This window comes from Symphalangus syndactylus, chromosome 16, assembly GCF_028878055.3.
Source record: "Symphalangus syndactylus isolate Jambi chromosome 16, NHGRI_mSymSyn1-v2.1_pri, whole genome shotgun sequence".
Lineage (NCBI taxonomy): Eukaryota > Metazoa > Chordata > Mammalia > Primates > Hylobatidae > Symphalangus > Symphalangus syndactylus.
The window spans coordinates 66132239-66156172 of record NC_072438.2 but is presented as its reverse complement, the minus strand read 5'-3'; the positions used below and the strand labels follow the sequence as shown (position 1 = coordinate 66156172).

At 41.1% G+C, this 23934-nt stretch overlaps 1 protein-coding gene across 1 annotated transcript in view; it reads right to left on the bottom strand.

Moving 5' to 3' along the window:
* LIFR (LIF receptor subunit alpha) overlaps window positions 1–23372 on the bottom strand; it is an 82434-nt gene extending 59062 nt beyond the window's left edge. Inside the window, exon 1 of the mRNA XM_055245644.2 lies at window positions 23050–23372. The gene's annotated coding sequence lies outside the window, so the exon portion shown is untranslated. The remainder of the gene's footprint in view (window positions 1–23049) is intronic.
* Window positions 23373–23934: the final 562 nt, after the last annotated feature.

Sequence of the window (23934 nt, the reverse complement as noted above, 5' to 3'; positions counted from 1 at the left end):
TTGTTGAACGGAAAGAAAAATATCTGGTTCTATGCTGACTTCAATCTTAGACCATCATAAAGCACAGGCAGAACTTGAGCCCGGGGCCCCACATGGCAAAGTTCGGTCCTGTCAACAAGTGCCCCTGAGCTTTTAAAGGCCTTGTTTGTGAAGATGAGTGTTCATACATATACTTTGACTTGTATTTTTCTCAACCTTGAGAATTCTGGTTCCAGTGTACATGAGGTTTAGGGCTTTTCTGCTGAAGAAAATTAGAAAAAAAGAGCTGAGAAAAGTAAAGCTAAATACCAGAAACTGTAGTCCCAACACATTTTGTTGCTTATTTTGTCTCTGTTCCCCTGTCCCCCAACCCTCTCTCTATATACATAAATATGGTGGCAGTAGTGGGGACAGGCAGGTAGAGAGAGCAGGAAATGTGACAGAGAATGAGTCAGCATGTCCTGCTGGCACGAACCTAGCCTGGTGGCACTGAGGCCTCCAGCCTTGTGTGCAGAAGGAGGCCTCAAGCAATACCTGCACAGTCAGGGTGAAAGGAATTAAGAGAGCCCAAAGCATCTTTTATCTCAAGAATCTATCTTTTTGCCATACAATGAGATAACTCCCTTGCCATTAATTCTCAAAAGAAATTAAATGCTAAGCTGGAACACTCGAGGGAGAAAAGACTCTGAACTACTGTAAAGGTAAATAAGCCTACGAGTGGGTCACCCATCCACAGGAGTGGAGATGCTGGGAGTTGACCCAAACAAGGGCAATCACACAGGCAGTAAACAATACCCGCATTGCTCATTTGTATTCTTCCTAGTGTCCCTTTCTTTACTGTTTCCCAGGAGGAAATATCAACGTTGTTTAAAAACTTTGACCAGCAACTATTTTCCTTATCCCATTTCCCTCCCACAAGATCTTAAATTCCTCCAGCATTAACTCCCAGTGAAGAAGGCTTTTCAGGATCATAAACTCTGCAGTTTGGTAGACTCCATTGTGTTACTGAAGTGAAGTGTAGGAGCTCTTCAAGTTAAAAGAAAGAAATACTTACGAAAAACATAAACTTGGCCAGACTGAGAAGTTCTATCTGGGAAGACTAGATTGCACAGGAAGGCATGAATAGCTTTTCAGAAAGAGGGAAGCTGGAACAAAGTGATGTTTCAAGGAGATTAACTAGTACATAGCTGCAGTAACAGAGACGTACGCAAAATTTATCAGTATATAGGTCTAGTCCTAGCAAAAATCTAGTCCTCAAAGAGCCCACACAACCCAGCACAAGGAATTTGAAAAGACTGATACCAAGACGCATCACTGAGAATATCAAAATAACTGTATCAAAGATGTTACAAGTTTCCAGGGAGTGGAGGCCATACACAAGGGCTTAGGAATAAGAACATCAGAATAAATTACTCAAGTCAGGCCTCTGTGACTTGCGGTGTGAGCGTGGACAAACCCCCATTGCAACACAGGGATGGTGACAGCAACACCTCCAGAGCAGGTTACGGGTGTACATGAGACACTGGGTGTGTGACCCATAAATATTCTTGAGAAGGGGAGGAACACACCAGACTTCTTAGCAATAAAAGCTAAAAAGAACACCTTCCAAAATACAAGTGAAAATTATTTTCACACTTGAATTCTATACTCAAACTGTTGAGTGGATAACATATATTTTACAAAGACATGCAAGATGTCAAAAGATATATCACCTTCCATGTACCCATTCTCTGGAAGCTACTGCAGGACATGACTGACCAAAATGAGGTGCAAAACAAAAAAGAACAAGAGAGAAAATATACAATCCATACAACTGGAGTCAGAACCTAGAAAGAGGCCTTGCACACTGCCCCTGCTGTGTGTCCGGGCCACACTAAAATGGCTGCCATTCCACAGCTGCCGGACCCTTCAGGACTCCTTAGGCCAGCACCCATTTTCCCTTCTTACTAATTTCATCTGCACCCTCCTCAAGTCAGCAGTGATGCTCCTAGCAGGAGGTATGTTTGTCATCAACTCTTAGAGTCCACAGGTTAGATGCCATCTGCTGCTGCTTCCACAACACTTTAATTATATTTATGTCATGGGGTTGCACAATTCATGTTCCATAGGCCAAATCTTACCCGCCTCTTGATTTTGTAAATCTTCCTAGAACACAGCCACGCCCATTAGTTTAAGTACAACCTACGGCTACTTTCCCATGACAATGTTAAGAGCTGAGTGGCTGGGATAGAGATTGAATGGTCCACAAAGCCTAAAATATTTACTGCCTGGCCCTTTACAGAAAGAGTTTGCTGACTTCTACTCTACTGCTTCACTTCCTAATCTTATAATTCTCCCCAGACTGTCAGATCCTTGAGAGCAAACACGTCCCTGAGTTCACTGTAACCCTCAGTGTCCAAGCAGTACCTGGCACAAAGCAGACACCAAAAACTCTAAGCCAGCTGGCTGAATACCAAGGCACAAATGATTATATGCCCACACAGTATACTTTCATTGTTAGGCTGCATGCTAACTCAGGTACGCTAACACTAGGAACCTAAGTTAAAGCTCTGGCTCTCAAACTGCACTGAGGCACCCCAAGACACCAAAGCAAACTGACAGAGCTATCACAGAATATCTAAGTTTTTGAGGGAAACAAAGCCACATCTGTCCAACACTCTGAAAACCATTAGTTCAAGGTAGTCCACAGTTTCAATATTTGGTCATGCTACTTTTTTTTGTTTGACGTCGTATCTTTATCTTTGGTGAAGAGAGGGAGGGACTAGTAATTGCTGGGATGAAACTCAAGTACTACCCAAACAAATCAATGTAGAAATGGAAATGAGGGTGCTGGTTTCCAAGATTTGAGAAGCTATGCAGTACTCAATAGCTTCACACATCTCATCAGTAATTAAGGCTTTTTAAGAATGAAATAAAAATACTACCATAGGCCCTCCATATCCCAGGGTTCTGCAACCACAGATTCAACCAACCTTGGATTGAAAATATTCAGAAAACAAAACCAATAAAAGATAACAGTACAATAATAAAAAAACAGTATAAAAACAGTACTGTTTAACAACTGCTTACGTAGCATTAACATCGTATTAGGGATGATTTAAAGTAATCTAGAGATGATTTAAAGCATATGAGAGGATAAGCACAGGTTATATACAAATACCACACCATTTTATATTAGGGACTTGGGCATCCAAAGATTTTCACATCTGTGAAGGTCTTGGAACGTGCCCCCACAGAGACAGATGGACAATTATATTTTTCCTTTTAAGTGGATACACGTTATTTCTTCAAACTGCTACTAAAGTGCTTGATCATAAATACTCATTAAATTGTTTGGACCCAGCTATTTCATAAAGAGAACTGTTAGGTAATTCTTTTGACTACAAGCATCATGAAAAACATTAACGAAACACGTCGGGCACTGTGAACTGTGACAGTCTGGGAACTTGAGTTAGGGGATAGCTCGGCTGCTTAGGGATTCCACTGTATCATACTTCAATATGCATTCTGCATGTAGGAAAATAGTATTGAAATTTAACATTTGCTACATGATAAAGACAAACCTATCACTGTGCATAATGCAGGATATTCATTCCCCAAAATAACTTTTTGGTCTATTATTCAAATAGAATAATCTTGTCAATTTTTTTTTTCTTAATTCCTTTGCATTTCCCAGGAACTTTTAAAAATAGACTGTCTTCCAAAGTCTTTGTTTTTCAGGATCCTCCATGTCAGTTTTAGTAATCTCCATTGCAGTGTGGACTTCCCTGTTAATTCAAGAGCCAGTCCGTTATGAACCTCAGCATGTCAAGACAAGTTTGAATACATCACTTCCATGCTTAGGTTCCCCACTGCTTCAACACACAGTTCTAGTTCCACACTGTGGGCACAGCCCTTCGAGACGGCCATGAACCCCTTCCTCTCCACACCACAGCAGCTCCCCAAACACTCCACATTCCCTTTGGTCTCAAGGCCTCTCCCAAAACCACTGCCTCCATGGGGTGCCCCCTGCAATGTCTCCTATACTTCCCATTCTTCCATCTTTCAGGACTCACTCTATCATACTTTAGAGTAATATGTGACTACTCATATCGCTCCTCAACTACGCTATAAGAGTGACTGGTATGTAACAGTCTTCAATAAATATAAACGTCTACCAAACGAATGAACTTGTTTCTTCCATTTTAACGATGACGCACTCTATTATTAAACAACCTGAAGAACATTCCTCCAAGAAATCTTTAACATGCAGGAAAACATGACGAAAACTTACCTCTAAAAAGAAATAGGAACATCTCCATTTCCCAGTACTTCTCACTAATACCAAGGATTGTCTTTTAAAAAAAAAAAAATTCTGTTGGGCCATAAATGGCATTTCTTTTTATTGTGTAATTAAAATATCCTTTCGTATGTTTATTAGTAATTTGCAATGCTTTATTTATAAGCTGTTTATTCTCTTTTGCCCCTTTTTCTAATTGGGCATTAATCATTTCCTTAATGACTGCTAAGAAAAAAATCTTAATATGCATATTAACTCTGTTACATACATAGCAAATAGATTTCCCAATCACTTTTACTTTCCAGTGAGTATTTTGTTTAACTCTTACTAGATCAGATTTCTCTATTTTGTCCTTTGTGGTTTCTAACCATAAAGGTTTTTCTCATGCCAGGACCACGCAAATTGTCCTGATGTTGCCTTCAAGTATATTCAAGGTGTTTCACATTTTAAGCTTCATGCCATATAAAATTAATTTCAGTGTACAGTTGAGTCAAGGACCCACCTTTTCTGTTTCCCTCTAAATGGTTACCACTTATCCCAATACCACTTATTAGGTAATCCATTCCTTCTCTCACTGACTTGAGATGCCATTCAGATTCTATTCCTACTTAGCTTCCTTGGTGGGACTCCTTAGCCCACTGCTCCTTCTATTCTTCACTTCCTGACTTAACAGTATTATCTGTGCTTGTGGCTATAACATCACTTGCATGCTAATTACTTCCAAATCCATGTTCCCAGGATTGGCCTCTTCCCAGTTACAGACTAACCATTCACTAGACAATTTCTTGCTTACTTACACAAATCCACTCAAGTAAGGTTCCTTCAGGCATGACAAAATATTCTGATGCTTCATATCCACTTGGATATTTCAGATTCCTCAAAAACTCCAGATGTACTGAATTAAGCTCACTTTCCCCTCCAAACCTGCTCTCTTGTGCCCCAGTCTTAGCCCATGGCACCAGCGTCTTCTGAGTAACCCTGACTCTTCCTTCTTCCTCACACCTCCCACTTGACTTGCCACTTTTACCTAAAACATGCCTTGACTCTTTCCCCATCCTCTCCCTCAAATCCATTTCTACTGCTCTGGAGGCTCAGGCCCTCCTCACCCTCTGGCACACGTCATTTACAACCTTCTGGCAAGGGCCTCACACAATCCATCTTCCATAGTGAGTTGCAAAGCTTTAAATAGCATTTATATCACTAACCCTAACATTCTTTGAAGCTCCAGGCCAAATATCAGGAGGCTGGCCCACCAACAGCTCAGACATCTGTCCACACTAAAATTCACACGTCTATTCCGCAATCTTCTTCCACCTCCTCTACTCTTTTCCTGGGGGCATCTCTTCCTCTTGGTTCTCTCTCTTTTTTTTTCTTTTTTTGAGACGGAGTCTCGCTCTGTCGCCCAGGCTGGAGTGCAGTGGCACGATCTCGGCTCACTGCAAGCTCTGCCTCCCGGGTTCATGCCATTCTCCTGCCTCAGCCTCCCGAGTAGCTGGGACTACAGGCGCCTGCCACTGCACTTGGCTAATTTTTTGTATTTTTTTAGTAGAGACGGGGTTTCACTGTAGTCTCGATCTCCTGACCTCGTGATCCGCCCGCCTCGGCCTCCCAAAGTGCTGGGATTACAGGTGTGAGCCACCGTGCCCGGCCTTCCTCTTGGTTCTCATGCTGACCACTATGTCCAACCAGAGACAGTGCTCTGTTTATGCTCCCACTGGACATCAATTTCCCCTTTAAGCATTGTTCTTATCATACCAGGTATTACGGAAATCATTCTCTCCCTTCCTTCCGCCCTCTTTTCCACTATAAGCTAAGATCAGAGCCTTATCTTTGTAAAATCCGTAATCTAGGAGTGCTTTATATCCACCACACGTACAAGATTTATTTGGTGACTGAAGCAAATCCATTCAAAGAGAGTCCTCGGTGAGGACTTAAAATATTTTCATACCATTCAGTTGTTTGTCTACATTCTGAAGAGTAAGCTGACAAACTTTATGCTTTTGAATGAACCTGTTTGCTATACAAAAATTCATTAATAAAAAGAATACTGGCTCAAATTGAAGTTTTTTTGGTTTTTTTTTTGGGGGGGGGTAATACATAGAGTAAAACTATCCCTAAAGGCCTTTCTAAATTCTAGGAGGGGGAAAAATACTAATTACACAATAATTCTATCTAGGTAACATGCTGGTTTTAGCTAACTCTATCATGTAAAATATAATTTATACATACATTTCAGATATTATGCATTATTTACATACTGTTTATTAAGCAGCAGCCACTTTTCTAAGTTCTTTCAATGCAAAATTGGATTTAATTTTCATATCAATCCTATAAGATTGGTATTATTAATATTATTTCCCTCTTTTTATAATAAGAAAACTGAGGCACAGAAAGGTCACACAGCTAGTAAGGAGCAAAGTGGGACCTGCAGCCAACTCTGACTGCAAATCTCAGCTCCAGGCCATTACACTAAACTGTAAAATGAGCAACTAAGCTGGAGTCAGGAGTCCTGGACTCCAGTCCCTATTCCACCACTGAATAGGTGACAGGTAGGGGTTCGCAGATAAATCACCTAACATCTCAGGTCTTAGCTCTCAAATTACCCAACTAAGACCCAGCACCTGCTTTCCCTACTTTAAGTATCATAAGAAACTTATGGTTGTTTTGTTTTCAGAAAACCTTGTTTGTCACCTGCAGGAACAAACTGGTAGATGTACAATGTGATTAGAAATTCAGCTCTCCTCCGACCTGTCCGGTGAATACTGTTGCTGGGGGAAACACCACCTGCTCTACCAAGCACTTCCACTAATCACATTATAACAAAGACCAGACAGTCCATGTTCAGAGAACAAATGGAAAATAACTGCCATCTTACTGTTCTCCTTCCAACTCTAAGTACACTTTTAATTGGCTAAGCTCTCAACTCAGCAGGTGCAAACTCAAACATACTCCAAGAGCCAGCCAGATGAAATGACTGGAGCCGTTCACATGACACAGGGTGGCGGGCAGCCCCTCGCCAGCTCCTTGTGTCTGTATTATACCACAGAGGACGAGCAGTCAGTACAGCCACAGATGTTCCTGTTTTTTCCAAAAGGCCAGGAAATCCAGGTTGTTGCTTTTTGAGTTTTTTTATTATTATTATTATGAAATATCCTTATTTTTAAATGCTGGCAATTCCAATTTAAAAAAAAAAAAAAAAACACTATGTGGGCCAAACAAAATACATTTGGAAGCCAAATACAGTTCTTAGGGAGCCAGTTAACCTGTCACAAAATGTACTGGCATTAAAAAATTCTTGTCTTGCTGCTGAAATAATCTTAAAATATAAACTGTTTTAAGACCTAGATTTCAATGCACAGATGTTGACCAAAATGTGCCTGAATGCTTTCTTAACATTCTTTAGGGTCAGAATCTGAAGCTCTCCACTCCAAAATAATTCAAAATTTTTTTCTTTATGACATTATTTAATCCCAGATATCAAAATCCTAAGCATCATCTTAGATTATGCTTCTCGAAACAACAACTAAAATAAACCCTTGAGCTCTGGCTTCAGACCATGGTCTACAACATCTTCTAAGCAGGTGAAACATCTTCTATGTAAGAGTGGAACAGAGTATGAAAAACATAACAGCACCTAAAATAACTGATATTTGGCAAAGCTATTTCAGAAAGCGGCATTCTTGTTAAGAAATAAAATCCTACAGACACAGAGGCCTGTGAGCTTGATAACTGATCCTGCATAAGATGACCAACAGTATTAAGAAAGGAATCCTAGAAGACCTCAGACCCATGCACGTCAGCCCATCCTTAGCCTCAACTTGATAAGCTGTTGTACTGGGAAAAGCAAGGATCAGAAACAACAAAATGTATCTCTGAACAAAATCTTTTCTAATACATAAAGATGAGTATTAGCAAGGTAAAGAAATTCAAGCTGTGTAAACAGAGTGAAGAGGCTGCTTTTACCACATGATCAGCCTTACTCAGAGTGCTAATTCATAGGATGATGTCAACCTGGACAAAAGTGATATAGACAGATATCAAAGATTTCTGTTTTTCTCAATATCTTCATTAATGAGTTGGATGAAGATATAGGAATCATATCCAACTTATCTGTGGATGGAAAAAAATGGGCAAAATAGCAAATATACAGGGTGTAATAATAGGATTCTAATAAATAAATCCAGTAAAATAAATTTAGCATGGATGTCAGGGTCCAAAATGAAATGATAATGTTGGTAACAGTAACACACAGAAAATGAACAAACACAGATGGCAGGAGATATGATTTAGCAGCAACACACGGGAAAGCCACAAAAAAATGGTTAATAAGCTGGGCCAATATTGTAAGATGGCCATAAAAATATTAAGAAGGACTACTTTTTTGTCTTCTCACTTTATCAGAAACATAATGTCTAAAATCCTGTCCTCCAGGGGTATTAAAATTGGAGGACTCATTTTAGTTTGAAAAATAAGTAGATAATCTAATATCAAAGTATTAACATGAAACATAAATTATGATTGTTGGTTTTATTACTGCCCAAGTCATCATAAATTCTTGCTCAATGCAAATCTTACTCTAGTAAATCCCATCTTACCATAAGTGCCAGCTACTACCTATTTCACAGAAGAAGTACCCACATGTGGGGACGCTTGAACGTTTAGCAACTTACATCTCACCATAAGTGCCAGCTACTACCTATTTCACAGAAGAAGTACCCACATGTGGGGACGCTTGAACGTTTAGCAACTTGAGGGTAAGGCATCAATAAATCTGTGTTTGAGAGCTTTAATTAACAAATCCTTTTTTATTATGTAAGTTTAATCAGAAGCTTTATTAAAAGGACATGATAGAAGATGGCAGGGGCAGCACGATGCCTCTAGTTATGACTACTGCCTGTGCCACTCCCTCAGCTTTACTAGGTAAATAAGGACAAACCTCCAGAGTCAGGCCTAGTTGGGGCCTCTTTTCCCTCAGCCTGCACAAATGCAATGCTTCTAACTGGTCTCAGGACTTCTGATCCTCCCATAGCACAAATTCAGTTTTGTATGCCTAGAATCCTCCATGGCTCTCCCTGGCAAGTTGAACATGGCATGAGGCTCTAGCTTTTTCATGCCAGCCTAAGTCACCAGCGCCATCTCTGTGCACCTCCTCACAGTGGCCCCGTGCTCAAGTTCCACCAAATGTGTAAACGTGTCAGGCTCTGTGGTGCCTCAGTGTTCCCACACAGACAGATCATCTACCCGGAATGTCCTTCCCACTCCACTCTTCCTTGTCCCTTTAACAAATATCAACTCATCCTTCAAATTTCAATGTGCACTGTTCCAAATCCAACCTCCCCCAGTGTTCTCAGGGCGTAATGCATATGCTTACATTACTACATATAATATTATATAGCAATGATTTATAAAACCATCTTTCTCACCAAACTAAGCACAGTGAAGATTTTTTCCCTGGGAAAAAATATGTGCAACAAATACGACAAATATCACTATACTTAGGATATACAAATGGGTAAAAAAGATGCTAAAGTAAGATGAATACCTTCAATACAAATAAAAATATGCAACTCACATACTAAGAAATATAAATAGGCAATAAACATGAAAATGACATGAAACCATATTTCTACTGATTGGAAAAGGTTAATAAGAATGATACTAGATACTACCCTGGACAACGTGGAGAAATTGGAATCCAACCTGTAGTTGTGTAAAGCCACAGGCCACACGCTCCAGGGAGGCCCCAACACTTAACCTGTACTCTCACAACCCTCCAAAGAGCTTTGGTATTTTTCACATGGCATGCATGAGGAAATAGATTAAGTGACTTACCCAAAGTGCTGTGGCTCGTAAGGAGCAAAGCCAGAATTCGAACCTAGACTTGCAATTGTGACTCTAGAGTCTGAATTGTGAGCCATTATGTTGTCTTTCCAACTGAAAGCCTTTCACTCACTAACAGTAAGAATGATGAAGATAAACCAAGGCTACAAATATTTATCAAGAGCTCACTATGTGGTAGACTCCGTTCAAGCACTTCACATGCAACTTATAATCTACTTCTAGGAAATTTTCCTCAGGAGATATCCGACAAGATTTCAAAGGTGTGTTCACTAAATGCACTTATAATTTAAATGAAATAACCTGAATGTCTATCAATTTGGGATTGAGTAAAGAAGATGACATCTCTGCATGCATTCCAGCCCACTTCTCTCTTTCTGTACTCAATAATTTCTCAATCATGTTAATTAAAATCTATATCTGGTAATTTAAAAATTTATCTTACCCTTCCTTCCTCCCAGATTTATATGCCACTTTCTACCTGACTTTTCTCCAGATATACGTACAACTTGTCACCCGCAAGTCTCATGGGTATCTTGAACTATGTCCAAAACTGATTGATTCATAACCCTCCTAAATTTGTTCTTCCCCTAACCTACACCCTCTCAAAATATAGCTAATTTATTCAAGCAAAAAAACCTAGCAGTCATCCTTGAGTCATTCCTTTCCTTCCCTATTGGCCTCTACCCACTCCCCATGTACTATTAGCTGCTACACCTTCAAATGCATGCCGAAGAAAAAAACACACATCATCCTCATTGCTACCCCCAAATTAAGCGCACCAACCTCTTTTGCCTGAACTGCTGTAAGAGCCTCTGAAGTGGTCCTCTTGTTTCCAGTCTTGCTCCCCACCAATCCACTCTGCACAAAGCAGAACCTTTCAAAAACAGCCATCAGATAGTGTCACTCCCCAGTTTAAAACTGTCTAGTGGATTCTCATTATAAGCACATCCCACTCTCTGTCCTGCATCCCCTTCCACACTCTTCACACACACTTCTCTCCTTTGGTCACCAGCTTGCAGTCTCCAGGACCTTCTTCCATTCCTCACATGCACCAAGCTCGATCCACCAAGGGCCCTGGCACTTGTCATTCCTATCATGGGGAATCACCTTCCCCCTTCCCCTGACTTTTCTCATCATTCAAATTAACACCCACTTCCTCAGGAAGGCCTCTCCTCATCACCTAGAAAGGGGGACAATGCCCTGCCTACCTCCCTCCCCCAAATCCCACACCACAACTACACACAGCTCACTCTTCCTTGTGGTATCCTATTTATATCCTTCAGCGTACACATCAATACCTAGAGGTATCTATGCATACATAATTCCTGACTTATTGTCCCTCCCTCCTCACCTAGACGCTGAGCTCCATGAGTCTCCAGTACTGAATATCCAGCATGACCTGAGAGTTCAGCATCTAGGTGGGGAAGAAGAGACAGAAAGCAGGCTCCTGTTCAGCACTCCTCTTCAGCGCTATAGCCCCCAACAGCTAGAAAAACTGCCTGGCACACAAGAAGTGTGCAGTAAATATCTGTTAAGTAAACTGAATAATGGATGAATAAACTGAATCTAGTGTGCAGTCATGCACCATGGAAGAGTATTAATATAAGTTAAAAAATTTAAATCATGGCCAGGCACAGTGGCTCATACCTATAATCCCAGCACTTTGGGAGGCTGAAGCGAGTGGATCACCTGAGGTCAGGAGTTCAAGGCTAGCCTGGCCAATATGGTGAAACTCCATCTCTACTAAAAATACAAAAATTAGCCGGGCGTGGTGGCAAGACGCCTGTAGTCTCAGCTACTCAGGAGGCTGAGACAGGAGACTCACTTGAACCCGGGAGGCGGAGCTTGCAGTGAGCCAAGATCACGCCATTGCACTCCAGCCTGGGTGACAGACCAAGACTCCGTCTCAAAAAAAAAAAAAAAAAAAAAAATCATGTTACAAGACAGTATGTACATACCATTCCAACCATAGTTTAACATATTTGGAGATGTAGACATAAATGTGTGTGTGTGTGTGTGTGTGTGTGTATACACATATATATATGCATAGAAATTAATCTAGAAGGATATGTAACAATGTTGCCTGGGGTTATCTCTGAATGGTGAAACCGAAATTTTTTATTGTATTTTTACTTATATTCCCTGAGCTTCCTTAATTTTTATAAAATGAGCATTTTTACTTCTATAATTTTTAAAAAGCTACTTATGTTTAAAAAAATAACAATCCAGGGCAGGGCATGGTGGCTCACGCCTGTAATCCCAGCACTTTGGGAGGCCGAGGCTGGCGGATCACGAAGTCAGGAGATCAAGACCATCCTGGCTAACACAGTGAAACCCTGTCTCTATTAAAAATGCAAAAAATTCACCAGGCGTGGTGGCGGGTGCCTGTAGTCCCAGCTATGTGGGAGGCTGAGGCAAGAGAATGGCGTGAACCCGGAAGGTGGACCTTGCAGTGAGCCAAGATCACGCCCCTGCACTCTAGCCTCTAGCCTGGGTGACAGAGCCAGACTCCATCTCAAAAAAAAAAAAAAAGAAAAAAGAAAAAACATCCAATGTAAAATCAAATAATGGATAAATCACAAAATAAAACCAGCTAATAAAATGAACAAATATTTTATTTCCTAGTACTCAAATAAATGTGGAGAAAATTCAACTGTATCAAAAGTCTTAAAGGTCTTAAAGATATTTAGTTATTTTGACTCAATAAACCAATTTTAAGGGAAGAATGTGAAATTTATTGGAGAAGGGGAAAAATCCAGCTTTAGGCTTAAATATATTTACTGTAACTTTAATTAGGAACTGGAAAAATTTAAAACAATGTAAATGCTCAAGTTACGGTTCATCCAGAGAATAAAATGTTACACAGTCATCAATACATACTAAAGAATTTTTAGCAACATGAAGAAACATATCATACACCATTACATGAAAAGATGGGGAACAAAACTGAATATCCAGTATGACCTGAACTATATGAAAAGAGTGAAGGAAAAGATGGGCAAAGAAATGTTACCTACCATAGTTTAAAACTGGCAGGCTTTGCCTTTAGATGTGTTTTGTTTGAACCATATACATAAAACAAACAAAATTTAAAAACCCTTGAATTATTTGTCAATATTGCAAAATAGAGTGTTTAAAAATCAAAATCAAGAAGCTCTGGAAATACTCATTCCACATCTCACAGGACAACAATCAACTCCAGGTAAGAGCAGTCACTCCTTCCTAAGAACATGTGTTCTGGAGTTTTTCATAGTTCTCACCTTTCCTTACTGGTCTTCAAAACTGAGACAAGTTCCAGTTGCCATTTACCATCTAGATTGTCACTGTTGTCTATCTTGCAGTAGAGTTAAAGAGAAAGTGACATATTTCTGATTGTCTCTATATCAAAAGCATAAAGACAAAAGGCAGGACAGGCCCACTTCTGCCATTTATGTAACGTCCACTGTCCCTGTAAGCATTTGAGTTTTTGATTCCAGCAATGCAGCCTGTGGAATGCATTGAGTACAGCACTCACAGCTTTGACTATTTGTGAGCCGAAAAAGTTTCAAAACAGTCATCTGTCATTTTATTGAAGCTGGCCTTCAGGAAAGGGTGAGTTGGCAAAGTCCTAAGTCTAGCCAGCGACCCAATGTCTACATGTCAACACAGCTTGGTTGCTTTCCAGTCACCATTACATATTCAGTGCAGCTCATACAGTGTTTCTGTGTGAAAAGTAAATCCCCGACACCCCCAAAAGAAAGCTAACTGCCAGTTCTGGTGGGGGCAAGGGGAGTAAAGTCCATGTAAGGCAATGGTATGGGGTAGAACAATGTGAGATAGACAGAAGTAATACGTATCTATATGTACAACTTGTCACCTGCAAGTCTTGTCACCTCCAGCTATATGCACAACTTGTCACCTGAAAGTCTCATATGTATCTTAAACTGTGTCCAAAAATGACTCTTGATTCATAACTCTCCTAAATTTGTTCTTCCCCTAACTTACACCCTCTCAAAATATGGCTAATTTATTCAAGCAAAAAAAGAAGTAAAATGGTGACTTTGCTCTTGGTTACAACCTGTGATGTAACTTATCCTACCATGAATTCTACACAGGAACATGAAAACATGACTCAGGAAATTTTCTTTCTTTTATTTGGCTATATGAGGAAAATAAAATGCAAGCTCAGTATTTGTCATAAAGGTTCCAAGACATATCTTTCACGACTGAGGGTCTACATGTTGTCAAAATATTTACAACAGTTGCCAACTTAAAAAAATATGTCCCTACATAAAACTAATTACAAAACTAATGTAGTTTTACACACTGTCAAATGGAAACATCATTTTTAAATATAGTTATGTATGCTTAATGACAAGGATACAGTTCTGAGAGATGTGCTAGGCAATTTTGTTGTTGTGTGAACATCATAGAGTGTACTTACACAAACCTACATGTTATAGTCTACTAGACACCTAGGCTATATGGTATAATAGCCTATTGCTCCTAAGGCTATAAATCTGTACAGCATGTTACTGTTCTGAATACTGAAGGCAACTGTAACAGAACGGAAGTATTTGGGTATCTAAACATAAAAAAGGTACAGTAAAAATACAGCATCATAATCTAATGAGACCACCATCATATATATGGTCTGTTACTGACCTAAACATCTTTCTATGGTACACGACTGTAAATGCTTTATTGCCACTCTCTCTCAGTAAGATCATGCGCTAGAATTTCTCAAGTGGGATAGCCACAAATTCCATGCATCCTAGATTTGCTAGGAGGAGCTCATTTTCAATAATTTTACAAAAGATAATCTCAAAAAGGCATGAGGTCATACTTAACATAATGAAAGATTATCCTTCACAGAAGATATATAGTAGCAATTTTAAGCCTATTAACCTAGGATATTCTCACACTTGTGTAATGCAAGTCATCACTAAATCATTCATGAATGTCAACAAAGTGAAATAACCTAGTATGTTCCTCATATACAGTAGTTTGTTGAATAAGCAGGAGGCAATGTTTGTGTTCAGTAAGATATAACATCACAACAAAATTCCTTTTAAAATCAGAGGAGAGGAAATGAGAACTACTTGATACTTAACTGTAGTAACCATTTATTTATTGAGTGGGCCTCCTGGCTTTGAACCACACTGGTCACTTCCATATGTCATTCACAGGGCAGAGACATGTCTGTCCAGGACACTGCTGCAAATCTGATGCCTACCTAGTGCTTGTCAAAGAAAAGGCACACAGCAGTGTCTTGAATGACTCACATCCCACTCTAACACCTCTATAAAAGGAAAGAAAGATCAGACCCTGACCTTCAAAAATTTATACAGGACTATTCAAGACAACAACAGAAAAAGAAGAAAAATGCCTTCAATTCAAAATAAAATGTATTGGCAATAGAAGACATTTCAGTTTTAAAGTAAATAAAACTCGACAAAATATTTCCCAGTGACCAGAAGCAACAACAGTTTGTCAGAATGCCCTGAAATGCTTTCCATGACAGTTAGATGAAACTTACATAACACAATTATTCTGCTTGGAAATTCTGTATTATTAAGAATAGAATACTGGCTTTAATCACCATATCAGATCAGTGAGATCAAGGTAACATTTATTAAATACTACATGTGGGCATCGTGAGCTGGATATTATCCCCATTTCACAGATAAGGAAATACAAAACTTGCCCAAGTTCACACAACCAGTAGTAGTAAATGGGAAATGGGATCTGATCCAAGACTCTTCACCACACGGCATGCTTTATGTGTGGGAAATCCAGGAAAGTAAAAAGAATAACAATCAACTGTAATTTCAACACATGAGAGACAGTATCACCTAACATTCGGCCTATAGTCTTCCTGGCATTTTCCTACATAATATGTAGAAAATTGTACACACATACATACACACACACACACTCCATAAGCAAAAACAAGGATCAACGTACCCATACTGTTTTACAATCTGCTTTTTCAGTTTACAAATATTGAGTAACTTTCTACATCTATAAATATTCCCCTACATCACTGTTAAAGAAAGGGTATTCTATCACATGTATGTACCACAATTCATTTAATCAGTCCTCCTATTATTGAGCATTTAAGGTGTTTCTAGTTTATAACTATTATAAACAAACTTACAGACGGGGTACAGTGGCTCACGCCTGTAATCCCAGCACTTTGGGAGGCCAAGGCAGGCGGATCACGAGGTCAGGAGATCAAGACCATCCTGGCTAACACGGTGAAACCCCGTCTCTACTAAAAATACAAAAAATTAGCCAGGCGTGGTGGCGGGTCCCTATAATTCCAGCTACTTGGGAGGCTGAGGAAGGAGAATGGTGTGAACCCGGGAGGCGGAGCTTGCAGTGAGCCGAGATCACACCACTGCACTCCAGCCAGGGCGACACAGCGAAACTTCGTTTCAAAAAAAAAAAAACTTACAAAAATTATTTTTGCAAATTAGAGGAGGGTTTTTTTTTTAATGTAATTTTTGTGGTGGTCACTAGAATCTGGAAGTGAGTTTTTTCCAAACTTCAGAGGACCTCCCTCCAGATTTTGGTACACCCCAGTAAGTAGGCTTCTTAAGAATCACTGCGAGGAGAAAGGTATTGACAGGAGTATGGTGCACACATGCACTATAACCACTGCTAAAGACTGGTCTCTGTACACATGCTTTATCGTTTCTCCTTCATTTAGATTCCTAGTGGTGAACATGCCTAAGAGACGGGGCACATTTTTGAGGCTTCTGATGAGTAATACAAAATTGCCCTCCTATAAAGTTATAACAATTGAAACACCCACCAACAGCATTTGAAAGTGACAATTTCCAAAATCCTCCAGTTGACTAGATTTGGTTTTAAACAATCATATCCCCATATGACCATAAATTTTTAAAATAGCTGAGCTATTGATAAAGCACATCTGAAAAAAAAAAAACAGGGAAAAATTCAAACAATAAATGCTAGATTTTAAAGCATCTGTTTTCAAATATAAAATATAAAACTTAATGATACCAGATACCAGTAGGCTGAACTTAACAGAATGGCTTTAGAAAATCCAGTTGATAACAGACTTTGAAGGGTACCAAGCTAAGATGTAAAGCACTGCACCTTCGTTTGCCTGCCTGGCTTAAGAGTTTGGGTTTTAATAGCAACATGCTCTATTTTTCTAATAAGAAACTCATAAAATTGTATATTCTTTCAGATTGTATAAGTACTGCCTTATAGCTAACATGGCACTCTGAAGTTCTTAAAATTCCTTTAGATAATCACTTATTCAACAAATATGTGAATGTCTACTATAGACTAGGCACTGTTCTAATGCTAGGGACACGGTGGTAAATCTCACAAAAGTTCCTGCCCTTGAGGAGCTGTTGGTTCTAGAGAGGAGTTCAGAACCCTACACTTTAGTGTCCGAAGATCATGGTTACACTGCCAATCAGGACCCCTGGATTCTTCGACAAATTATAACACCACCTCTGGGTCTAGGTTTCTTTATCTTAAGAAGCTGACCAGATAGATCTGAAGGGCCTTCCAGCTTTCAATCAAGTTATGTACTTTACTCCATTTTTGTTTGAGTGCTTAATTTTCTATTATTCATAACAGCTTTGCATTTTAAGCTCTATATAGTTTTTCCACAAAATCAGACTCTCCCAAAAGAACAATTTTACATTTACAGTAAAATTGTGGTGATCCAGGCAACTTCAAGGAATAAATGTAGGATGAAGTTCCAGTAAGAAGAAAATGTATGCTCCTAACTTTCACTGTTTCTATGGAGATGTTTTTGCAATGGTCTTGCCTCCTTCACCTTTGTACTGCACTATAAATACTAAGGCATGAAGCATGGCACGGCTGTGGGTCTCCAGGCCCGTTGCATGGAAACAGTTGGCATCCTGTCCCCATGCAGCAGGCGCCTTAGTGCTTACTGTGGCACTCGGGTGTCCTCAGGGGCTGCAGCCTGAAGTCCTGGTGGCGATTCTCATCTCTCTCCCACTCACCTTACCTCCAACTCAACAGGTACAACAATTCCGCCTGAAGTCTACATCTCACTGCCCCATTAGCATTTCTGTCACCTCTTGTTATTTTCCACCAGATGTTCCACAATTCAACAGTCCTCGGATTCAGGGTGTCTTTGGAGAAGCCCACTTTGGGGGAGAAGTTAAAAGAAGGTACTGCAAGAGGCCTCAGTATTCCAAGGCATTCTCTGGAAGAGCACCACACATACACTTCAGGTAGTGATATCACCGCCTTGTGGCCTCTAAGGATACTGCCGCTTAGTAATACAGCAGATATACAATGACTCCAATTCTTTCTCTGTATCTGCCTTACAAACCAGAAGAATGATTGGAAGCCAAGATTTTCACCTCTGTACAAAAGTATAGGAAAAATACACCTACCAGAAGTTTTTCCTCAACTTCCAACATGAAAGCGTAGAATAGTATCTCCCAAACACATAGCTTTGCTCACCTGAGCAGTATCAGCAGCAACATCCTCTAAGAATGCATGTGTTGTCATTTTAGACAACGTAAGACAAATTTGCAATTCCCATATTTCACAAAAGTAAAGGTAAAGGAATTGGTAAAAGTACTTTAACTCTGGCAGCTAAGCCTGTAAATTTACCCCAACTGGTAGGTGTTTCTACTCTTTTACTGAAGAGCTTTTGCTATATCAGGACAAAACGACACAGGCTTCTTTACTGAAGACTAAGGACCTAAAGAACCCTCCTTTACATATAATTTGCACAGAACTTCAGAGAAACAGTTGGAAATAAAATTGTCATAAGTAGGAACAGCTTATTATGCTAAGTTATTAATCAATTAAGATAGGAAATAAAAAAGTTAAAAACCATCATTCTGGAAGATCACAACACTTCTAATATGGAACAGGAGTCCAAAAGTCACAGTCAGGAGAAAGACGTAGATTCTTATTAGGCATCTATAACAATTGCTTGGCATAAAACTCATTTCCCAAGTTTTCAATTAATATTTAGAATGACAGATTAGAAGTTGGGAAAAGGAAATGCCATAAATTATTGATATTCCCTATAGGGCAGGCACACATTCCTCCTGTGAGAATAAAAGTACCTACATATATTTTATTTACTCATTAGTCTGTCATCTGGCCCAAAGAATTAAAACATTCAATACACACACACACACACACACACACACACACACACACGCGGCATCTTTGAAATCTTACACTTATACAAATGGCTATTCCACGGAAATAAAAGATAAAAATGCTCATCTTTCTGAAAATCTCTCATAAATCACTATAATTTACTGAAAAGGTTTGTTTTTAAGGTTTTACACTTGAATTTCATGGAAGAGCAGTCAAGTGTAATTGACTTAAAGCAATAGTTTGACAAAAGTGATAATTTGAAAGAAAAGTGATAACAATATAACCAATTGGCTAATGTCAAAGGCCAGGGCCAAGCTGGAAAACTAAAAGACTCCCGAATCTAAGTATTTTGACCAAAAGCAGGTAAGATTATTTCGTAAATTCTCTAATTATTAATTTACTCAATAACTATTCATAGCCCACTATGTGATGAAGGTGGTTCCCGGTGCTGCAAATGCAATGGGTAACAAGCAGATGTGTTGCTAGCCCCCTGGAGCTTCCAGCCTATAGAGGAACTCCACCACTCACATCTTTCCCACTTCTGTAAACATTTCATGACATATGCAACACATATGGGCACCAACCCCAGCCCACTCCTCTCCTGCCTGCAGCTCTCTCCTTTCCTTTCACCAACTCCAGCCACAGAGGCGGTCCTCTGTCCCTCAGGTATGCAAGGCTCAGTCCTGCTCCAGGGCCTTTGCAGTTGCCCTTCCCTCTGCCTGAGCCACTCTTCTTTCAGATCTCCAAAATCATAGGCTTCTTCCCCCTCATTCAACTCTCAGCTCAGACCCCTCCACCCCAGAGAGGCTTCTCAGGCCACTTGATGTAAAACAGCAGCCCACATCCTGTCCCATTCTACATGCAACCCTGCTTGCTTGCTTTCGCAGCACTTAGCACTATCTAGTCACCATCACTTATTGCATCTTTGTTTCTTATCCATCTCCTTCGCTGAGATTATAGCAGGATCTGTCTGTCCTGCGCGGTGCCATAATTTAGTCCCTAGGAAGTTGTCTGGAATATTAACAGATGCCCAATAAATACCTATTTAAGAACAAATATAGACAACGTTAGCAGTTTTGTATCACAACAGTACCAAATAAAAGGCAAGAGAATGCCTTAAATTCTAAGAGGAGTTTGGACCATTTAAACTATATATATATTATACATACGTATATATTTTAAAAGATTATCATAGCTTACACTAGTCCTAAAAAATAGCCCTCAAAAATAAGCATAATGAAAATACTGAAGCTCAACATTGGCTAATGTTCAAGCTTTATAATGTATTAGGCTCAATTTCTAGCATTAGCATTACTTTTACAACTTATTCTTTTTCAAGAGCATGCTGACAAGAGACCCCAATTTTTTCATTTTAAAGAAAAGCAAGAGCTAAATATTTTTTAAAAGCATCCATCCACTTAAGTTATTAATCCCATCATAAACTGTAAAATTTGTAACCATATTATACTAACATTAAAATATAAGATACTGGTGATAATCTACAGAAGGCAGGGATTTGAGTGCCTAATGGCAACCGAATTTTATGAAACATAAACTACCCTCATCTTCAATTTAATCAAAGGTACAAGCTGCCTCTCTGTGTTCAAAAATATTTAAACACTTAAGAATTTTTCCTACAGATTATTCTTTAAAATGTGTATCTGTTCCTTCTTTTCTTTTGTTAAAACAAAGAGCCAAGTTGTTACCCAAGGAATAATGACTTTAGTTACTGACCATCATGGCTCCCACTTCACAGCAAAGATGCCAAAGACTCTTATGGATTACTGTGAAGTTATACAGAAGCAAACAGTGTATGCTGGGGAGAAGGCACATTTATTTCCTGGAAGGTGATATAAAGAAACAAATGACTACAGCCTTTAGGCCTTTGGGAATAACCAAATCCACTTAAAAACCTCAAAAACTAATGCTTTACAATTTCATAGCAAATTATTAGAAACAACCTACATATATGACAATAAATAGGTTAAATAAATTGTGGTCCATCCCTAATGGAGTACTCAGCAGCTGTCAGAGAATGAGGCAGGCTCTCTTAGATACCAATGGAGACTGCCATGATTTAGTACTCTGGGGAGGGAAGGGGGGCAGGGGGAACTGGTGCAGAGTATACAACGGGTCCTCATCTTTAGGAATACAAACAAAAAGAACACGTACAAAATGTTTACATGAGCATACGCTATGTCTGGAAAGACATACACAAGAAGCCAGTAGCTGTGGAACATGATGGGAGAGAGGTATACTCTATACTCCGTATCTTTTGTATCTATTGAATCTTCTCCAGTGTGAATAGATTACCTGCTGCACAATTAACATAAGAATAATGCACACTATTACCAACATATTTGTCAAGGATGACCATTCAGAAGCAAATTTTTCAAAAATCACAAAAGTTTTGCTCCTTCAACAGCAGAGTCCCTGATTCTCGTTCCCCAGAAGAGAATACAAGTCTCCACTAATCAAGAGGCTTGCTAGTGATCTCACTCACCTATTACAAAGCAAAGAAGTCTCAATTCAATTCTTGAAGAGGAAATAGCTGCTCAGATCACCTTGAGAATACATTATATATTTAAATTGAGCTTGCAACTAACTCCCTAATGAAGTTTCCAAGTGAACAGTTGCCCCCGACTATAAAGCAGAAAGTCAACTTAAAAGACAAGTAAAAGGACGGTCTCATGTTTTTAAAAAACACATTATACTTAGGCTTAAGCCTTTTCTCTGCCAGGCTTAGACAAGAAACTCTCTGGTAATAGTGAAATGTAATTTCAGATCTGTGGCAAAATAATCATGTAAGGGGAAGGGCAAGTAGCATTCGCGCTGAAAAAACTCCTTGGTTTTTCAACTTGTGAAAAGGAAAGGTCTGCCTTAAATTTAATTTCTGTACCATTTCTGGACCCCTGCCTAAACGATACTACTATATCACATTAATCTTACTTCAAGCAAATACTTTTTAAAATTAAAAACTAATCTGAAACTGAACATGAATCGGAAGGCAAACTTTGAAACTTTTCTGTTGAAAGAATATATCTTTTAAAGACACATAAAAAGAAACGCAAAGAACCGATTTCCATATAAATGTCATTCAATAACAGTACAGGTTATAACAATATTTGACTGCATTAAACACATTCAAAAAGGAACACAAAGATACCCAACTGCAAATAAAAGACCTCATATATTTTTGGTAGCGGAATGTGGGGGGTGTGGGCAAAATCACATTAATTCAGATTAATCATGTAAATTCAGAACACGTGATGTGCAGTTTTGTGTTGCTCAGAACTCCTGAATCCAGCTTTGTGCTTTTACACAACAAAGCAGAAATGGCATCTTTCACAAAGCCTAACTTTGACCTCCAACACTTTAACTTCGGGTTTATCCAGTACACCACCTTCGGAAGTAAGCACATAAAAATACAGGTAAGTCAAATGCACTACGGATACAGAAAGGACGAGGAACAGGTTTAAAGAGGAGTTGAAGCACAGGGGCACGAAATCACCTGGCAGGTCACTTCTTCAAAGGAAAAACATTTCAAGCTCCCTCCCATCCCCCAGGTAACCTCTGGCCTCAGAACTCACTGCCCTCCGTGGGGCAGAAGTTCTGGGCGCTCGAGTCCGCGTCCCCCGGGACACGAGGGTGACCCAAGGGCGCGCGGAGAGCGGCGGGACCCGGAGCGGCGCTCTCCGGGGTCACTCCCCTAGGACGCTCCGCAGAGCCGGGAGCGCTGCCCCACCCCGCCCGGGCCGCCCCTGGGGACCCCGCTCGGAGCTCCGCGGCTCCCCTGCTCCGTGCCGCGCCCACCCGCCCCCGGCACTCACGGTACGCTCCCGCGCCGCTATCTTGCCATCCCCTGCCGCCGGCTCTGTAGCCTCGGCCGCCGCCCCGGGGCTGCCCAGAGCCCGCAGCCGCCCGGGGGCAGGAGCCGCCAAGGAGGGGGCCGGGCACAATGCACCGCCGCCTCCGCCGCCGCCGTCTCGCCTCCCCTGTGCCGGCGCGAGGCTGCTCGAGGCGGCCACGGGCGAAGGGCGGCCCGCTGCGCTCTGCGAACCCCGCGGGCCGCCGCCGCCGCCGCCGCCAGAGCCTCAGAGAGGCAACGCTAACGGCCACCGCCACGACCGAGTCGCTCCAGCCGGGACTGCGGCGCGCGGGGGCGGCGCCTGCACGCCGCTCGGCTGGGGGCGCAGCGGGCCCGGCCCCGCCCCTGCCCCGCCCCTGCCCCCGGCCCCCGCCCCGCCCCAGCCCGCGCGCCCCCGCCGATCCACGGCCGCGCGCCCGCGGGAATGCTCCAAGGAGTCGGAGGAACGCGGCCGCGCGACGGGCCCCGGACGCCGAGGGTGGTGCTTCCTCCGAGCCTCCGGTGGTGAGGCCGCTCTCAGAAGGTCATGGAAGCGCAGGGGAGAGCGAGGCGGCCGAGCCCAGGCAAATCCTCGCGAAAGGCCGAGTGCGCGACGGCTCTGCAGGGAGGACCTCGGCTCCCCGAATGCTGCCGCTGCTGCCGCTGCAAACAGTGCCTTGAGGAGAGGAAAGCGCGGAACCGTGTTTTCGCCGCCTCTGTAACCACTGCACACAAGAAAACCAGCTTCTGGGAGAGGGGGATGATTGTTGGGACTTTGCGAATTACCTAAACAGCCCAGGGCCGAGGCGCCGCCGCTCGCGGCTCTGTCCTCCTGCCGGGTGCGGGGGGCTCCCCTGCCCGAGAGGGC